General features: G+C 42.8%; 1 long non-coding RNA gene across 1 annotated transcript; it reads right to left on the bottom strand.

Moving 5' to 3' along the window:
* Nucleotides 1-594: 594 nt before the first annotated feature.
* Nucleotides 595-4,898, bottom strand: LOC310866354. The gene is made up of 4 exons (XR_014569914.1): nt 4,648-4,898; nt 2,428-2,545; nt 1,728-1,859; nt 595-1,599 (listed from the first exon to the last, which is right to left on the bottom strand). It is a non-coding gene; the product is annotated as an uncharacterized lncRNA (long non-coding RNA).
* Nucleotides 4,899-6,887: the final 1,989 nt, after the last annotated feature.

Consider the following 6,887-nt stretch of genomic DNA (forward strand, 5'->3'; position numbering starts at 1 on the left):
ATTTGAGTCCAAACATGTCAACATACAGTGAACGGAAGTCGAGCAGCTTGTGAACACTTTATTGCGTTGTATATGTATATTAATGAATAAAACGAACAATGAATATAGTAAAAAAAGAAACTGCAGGCTCTATCTTGGAAAGTTAGTTACATTAATAAATACAAAGAAAGAAAAGAAAACTGCCTACCAATTAAGTCACTGGTTAACTGCCCACAGCCCTTCTCTGAGTCAGACTGAGTAGACAACATTGTATCATTATTTTAATGAGCATGAGAGAGGACCAATTATATGAAGATGGGTTGAAAATGGGTGAAATGGTCCTTTTAAAGAAGAAAAGAAAAAAGTGGGTGCTTCTTTGAAAGGACCACTTCACCCACTTGTAACCTATCTTCATATAATTGGTCCTCAATAATGGACCTAGGCTCACTCCCCGTCTCCCCAATGGATTCAAATTAAAATCAACCCCCTCGTTTCCTGTCCGTCTCCACTTTCAATAAGGGCAAAAAGGCCCAGAAACCTGCCTACCAGTGACATTTCAAATAAGATTTGACACTGACTTATTTGTGTATCCCAAAAGGTCAAATTAGCCTTCATGAATTTTGGGATAAACAATAACCTCAAGAACATATTTACAAGTATTGTAATACCACTTATTTGCCAATATCTATGGCAAGAGTACAGCAGAAACTCATAAAGCTGCAACAGCTTTTTGCATTATTTAGAGGGAGCGTAGTTTTGTGAATTGTGTACCTGTACGCAAAATGCATACAGGTTGGCAGGTCTGCCAAAAGGCGTTATGAGAATTCATGTGTATTTTCAGACTTTCAGTTCAATTGAATCTTTGTACACAAACTGCACGTCTATAGGGCTTTATGAGACCTCATGTGTGTTTTCAGACTTTCAGTTCGATTGAATCTTTGTACACAAACTGTACATCTACGTATAGCGCTTTTCCCCAGTATGAATACTCATGTGTCTTTTTAGACTTTCATTTCGACTGAATCTTTTTTCACAAACCGAACAAGAAAAGGGGGTTTCTCCTGTATGACTCGTCATGTGTTTTGTTAGATCACCCCTTTGACGACAACCTTTGCCACAATGTGTACACCTAAAGGGGGTTTCTCCTGTATGAGTCCTCATGTGTCTGATCAGATTACCCATTTGACCACAGCCTATGCCACAAACAGTACAAATAAAGGGTTTTTCCCCCGTATGGGTACTCATGTGTCGTTTCAGACTTTCATTTCGACCGAATCTTTGTTCACAAACTGTGCAACTAAAGGGCTTTTCCCCTGTATGAATCCTTGTGTGGTTTGTCAGCTTTGCCTTCAGATTAAAGTTTTTGCCACACAATTTACAGCTAAAGATTTTCTTCCTTATGCGAGTCCTCGTTTGTATTGATGATTTCGGGTCCTTGGACAGCTTCTTGCTTAAAGACGATCTTTGTCCTTCTACATTTTGTGTCTTGTATGATTTCAGTGTGTTTATACTAGCTGACTGACCTCCTCTGGTCTCCTCCCACTCATCACTGTCTTCAGTGTCAGATTCAGAACAGCTTGGAGCCCAGTCATCACTGTCATCAGTGTCAGATTCAGAACACTGTGAAGAGAGGAGCTGGTTATCACCGTTTGGTTCTGATAACCCACACTCTATATCAGCTTGTGTATTCATGTGTTCAGTTGAGGTGCTGGCTAGAGGCTCTGTTTCTCCGTTTTCATCATCCTCACTTTTCACTGCTAATGTCATTGACCCATCAGCCTCCTCTGGTCTTTGAAGTAGTTCCTCTTTTATCTGTGGAAGCTCTGGTTCATGCTGTTCAGAGGAAACCTTCTCTTTACACACAGGGTGGTGCAGGAAGTCTAGGCAAATTATAAAAGAGAATTTTCCATTATATATTCACCCATTATATATTCACCCACTGTGGTTGCAATTGAACAGTCCGTTTGTTGTTCTGTAAGCTTTTAGTTTTACATTTATGTTTTTGTAAAACAGCACTTTATTTACTCAATTATTAAATCAATAATGGTGGCCACTAGGATGGGCTGACTACAATACTATTGCCTATCAATGCGTGCAAATATGTACACCTAACTAACAAACCCTACCCTCATGTCACCAGGCTTTCCAGATAGAGGAAAGCCTGTTTTTCTTTCCAAACTGACCCGCATAATCACTACTTTGTGCCTATTTCACTGGCACAATAACACAGAAAATACGGTTTACCCCAAGTCTGTTTGTCTTTTATTCACACCCACGCCAGTTTTGAATGAGTTTAGTTTTCCATAGTGGTGTGTTACATACCTGCCAACATCAGACTCTATATAGATATTTTCAGGGGAGTGGTTTAAGTATGTATACAGTACAGAAATGTTTATACGGTAATACTAATTGTCCTACAACATAAAAGAAAGAGAGCATGAAACATACTGATGTCCACGTGTTCTTCAGATTCCCGTTTAATAGAAACAGTCCTGGTGTCCAGGTGGTCTTCGGGTTCCTGTTTGATATAAACAGTCCTGGCTGGTTCTGGAGAACTCATCTTCACCTGCAGGTTGGACAACACAGATTGGCCAGAAGGTTCATGTTTTAGGTTGTTATTTAGAGAAAGTAAAAGAGGAGTGTTCATTTTTTTCCCCATTTGCTGCTTTCTTTCATTTTAGCAATTTTTGATAGGGGGGGCGGGGGCATTCCAACATGAGGCTAAATACATATACTTGTCTTTAACAACATTTTACGGCGATTTCTTTATAATTATTTACTATAGTCCTACTAGACCCCAGGAAATTACATCTGACCACAGAAGATCTATTGAATGTGTTACTAGGGGGATGCCATACTGTGTGTCATAGGCGCAAATGTCAGTTTGTCACCTCCCCCTTCACATTCAATAGATCCCAAAGTCTGTCCTTTAAGGACTTTGATGTGACAGCAGGGTGGTAGGTGGTAGATGAAGGTTGAATGTAAAATAGAGGGAACCAGACTGGGTAGTGAAAATGCATGCAAAATGCATCCCCAATCTTCAAGCAATGTTTAATTAACATTGACATAACTTAGCTTAACTCGCATAGTGACGTCAGAGTCGCAATTGATTTATTTAAAAAAAATATTATATATATATATATATACATACACACACCGGTATATATATATATATATATAAATATAATAATACGTATACACACACACACAGAACCTGGATCATCAGTAGGCCTTTCAGTGACTCTGATACACAGAGTTGTTTTAGTTTATAGATTTGCATTGGTCTCACCACACACACACACACACACACACACACACACACACACACACACACACTATTTGAATCCACAAATTACAATCCATTTTACAAGGATAACGAGGTTGACAGTTCATGTTCACTTAAGGATACACATGGCACCTCCTCCTCCACACAGACAAACTGCCTATAACAGCGGAAACAGAACAGTATTTGACAAGTTTTTTGCTTTGGCTTTGCTTTTTGTCATGCCAGCTATTCTTAGGCCACTCATGGTCAGTTTATGCACATGGCCCAGGCTTCCGAATATCAGTATGGCAAATCTACAGCAATACCCCAGGTTTGTTATACTTCCAAGTAATGGTTGATACTTAGAATGTTTATCTTGGAATGCCTGCCCACCTCCAGAATCAGGACCTCCTTGTGACTGGTGTCAACAAAGACAACATCAGGTGTATTTGGGATGCAAAGACATTGCATGCACAGCTAAACCAATCTGCTAACACTCTTGAATGTTTATACATTGCAGCACTAGATGGCACATACTTTCGAACTGCATCAGACACTAGGTCAACAATCCGGTCGTGGCGAGCAATATACAATTTTTTGTATGCACATCCATTTGTTATGTACACACACACACACACACACACACACACACACACACACACACACACACACACACACACACACACACACGGGCCTGGTCTACAAGATTCACTTCTAAGATACCCATGTACCTGTCAAAATACTTCCTTAAAGTCAATGAAGTCCAGACTAGAGGGAGTCAATGAACACCAGAGGGAGTTCAACAAACCACGCCGTACAACCCAGATTCGGCTCAAATAAGGGGTTAAATTAATTTCACTCTCTCCTATACCACAACAATGTGGAACACCCTAACAGCCATTAAGATATGTGAATCCCTAGACTTAGTAGACTCCTTCAAAACCACTTACGGGCGGTTGCAATTCAAAACCCTGTAAAAAAGTTAAATCCCCCCCCTATTTTTCCATACTGTACATGTTTTTCCTGTTGAAAATGGAAGACCCTGATGTAAACTCGATCAGTTCTGTTTTATCCTCATAGCAGTTTTTATATTTACCTGTACTTCGTTGAAATGTACGGTCATGTACCCATTCTACTGAAACTGTTAAAATGCAATTTGCAACTTGAAAGTTGTAACAGTTTCAGTTTGTAGAATGGGTACATGACATTTTATTTTTCAAGCAATCAATTGCTTCAGTCATCAAATTATTTTATAATGTAGTGCCTACTTTGATCTTTTTAATGGATGAAATTTCAAAATACCCATTATTTTCCAATGCTGGCAAAGCAAGCCTGAAGTATCAACTCAAACTCACAACATTCACCAGAACATCTATTAACACTATGTGGCACTGGTTACAAACCTCTCATTGAAATCAATGTTTGTCCAGCACCAACACTTTGTTTTGTCTCTCCAGTCTCCAGCAGAGTTGCTATGGGAAGCTCCGAAGCTGCGCATGAACTCTTCTGCCGCAGTTAGACGCTCGAGTCGCTAGCCTTGGAGACCAACCACACCACAGGCGTTTTTCAATGGAGAAAAACGCTCGCAGACAAACATTCAGGACGGTTTGCTTCATACAACAAATATCGCCCTGTTTTCCCAAAACACACAATATCTGCTATGCTCTGATTGCGCTCCAGCCTCCCAGACTCCCACCGGCGGCGGGTGTGCATTTATCGACAAACGTAGAGACCCAGCCCCTGAAACAAAGTACGAACGTCACGTGAAGAAATGAACCATCAACCATGGCTAGCCTAGAAGACAGAAACTCTTTGACAAAAGTTCAAGCTTCATTCGCCAGTGTTCTGTGATCACTTGATCCGGGCAGCGTCTAGTGAGCTAATCTAGTGAGCTAATTTAAGACTTCCGGTGGACGATCTCTTCAAAATAAGAGTACCCTCTAGAGTATTGAAAAAAAGTTTAATTTGCACATTAAAACTACAAATTAAGCATTTAAATGATGCTATATGATGCTATAAGACACACATTATGTTTCTGTGTAAGAATAAGTAATTAAATCCTTATAATAATAATAATAAAGTTATCTAAATGGATAAATGCTATTCACTGGAGTGCATGGACTTTATAAAGTGGACACTGGACAAAAGACGGCTCCGCAAGGCAACTATCTGGACATACCCACGCGTTCGGGGAGATGTCCTATACCACACCCCACTCTCCGCTAAGCGGGAGAGGTGTAAAATTCACAGCAGCAGACCTTCTACTGGGGTCAAGGCTGACAAAAAGTACCGTTTCCGGACCCAGAATGGACACTGGACAAAAGACGGCTCCGCGAGGCAACTATCTGGACATACCCACGCGTTCGGGGAGATGTCCTGTACCACACCCCACTCTCCACTAAGCGGGAGAGGTGTAAAATTCACAGCAGCAGACCTTCTACTGTGGTCAACGCTGAAAAAAGTACCGTTTCCGGACCCAGAATGGACACTGGACAAAGAGGACTCCGCGAGGCAACTATCTGGACATACCCACACGTTCGGGGAGATGTCCTCTACCACACCACACTCTCCGCTAAGCGGGAGAGGTGTAAAATTCACAGCAGCAGACCTTCTACTGGGGTCAATGCTGACAAAAAGTACCGTTTCCGGACCCAGAATGGACACTGGACAAAGAGGCCTCCGCGAGGCAACTATCTGGACATACCCACACGTTCGGGGAGATGTCCTCTACCACACCACACTCTCCGCTAAGCGGGAGAGGTGTAAAATTCACAGCAGCAGACCTTCTACTGGGGTCAAGGCTGACAAAAAGTACCGTTTCCGGACCCAGAATGGACACTGGACAAAAGACGGCTCCGCGAGGCAACTATCTGGACATACCCACGCGTTCGGGGAGATGTCCTGTACCACACCCCACTCTCCGCTAAGCGGGAGAGGTGTAAAATTCACAGCAGCAGACCTTCTACTGGGGTCAATGCTGACAAAAAGTACCGTTTCCGGACCCAGAATGGACACTGGACAAAGAGGCCTCCGCGAGGCAACTATCTGGACATACCCACACGTTCGGGGAGATGTCCTCTACCACACCACACTCTCCGCTAAGCGGGAGAGGTGTAAAATTCACAGCAGCAGACCTTCTACTGGGGTCAAGGCTGACAAAAAGTACCGTTTCCGGACCCAGAATGGACACTGGACAAAAGACGGCTCCGCGAGGCAACTATCTGGACATACCCACGCGTTCGGGGAGATGTCCTGTACCACACCCCACTCTCCGCTAAGCGGGAGAGGTGTAAAATTCACAGCAGCAGACCTTCTACTGTGGTCAACGCTGAAAAAAGTACCGTTTCCGGACCCAGAATGGACACTGGACAAAGAGGCCTCCGCGAGGCAACTATCTGGACATACCCACACGTTCGGGGAGATGTCCTCTACCACACCACACTCTCCGCTAAGCGGGAGAGGTGTAAAATTCACAGCAGCAGACCTTCTACTGGGGTCAATGCTGACAAAAAGTACCGTTTCCGGACCCAGAATGGACACTGGACAAAGAGGCCTCCGCGAGGCAACTATCTGGACATACCCACACGTTCGGGGAGATGTCCTCTACCACACCACACTCTCCGCTAAGCGGGAGAGGTGTAAA

The sequence above is a fragment of the Protomyctophum parallelum genome, assembly GCF_964188405.1.
Source record: "Protomyctophum parallelum genome assembly, chromosome: 11".
Classification (NCBI taxonomy): domain Eukaryota; kingdom Metazoa; phylum Chordata; class Actinopteri; order Myctophiformes; family Myctophidae; genus Protomyctophum; species Protomyctophum parallelum.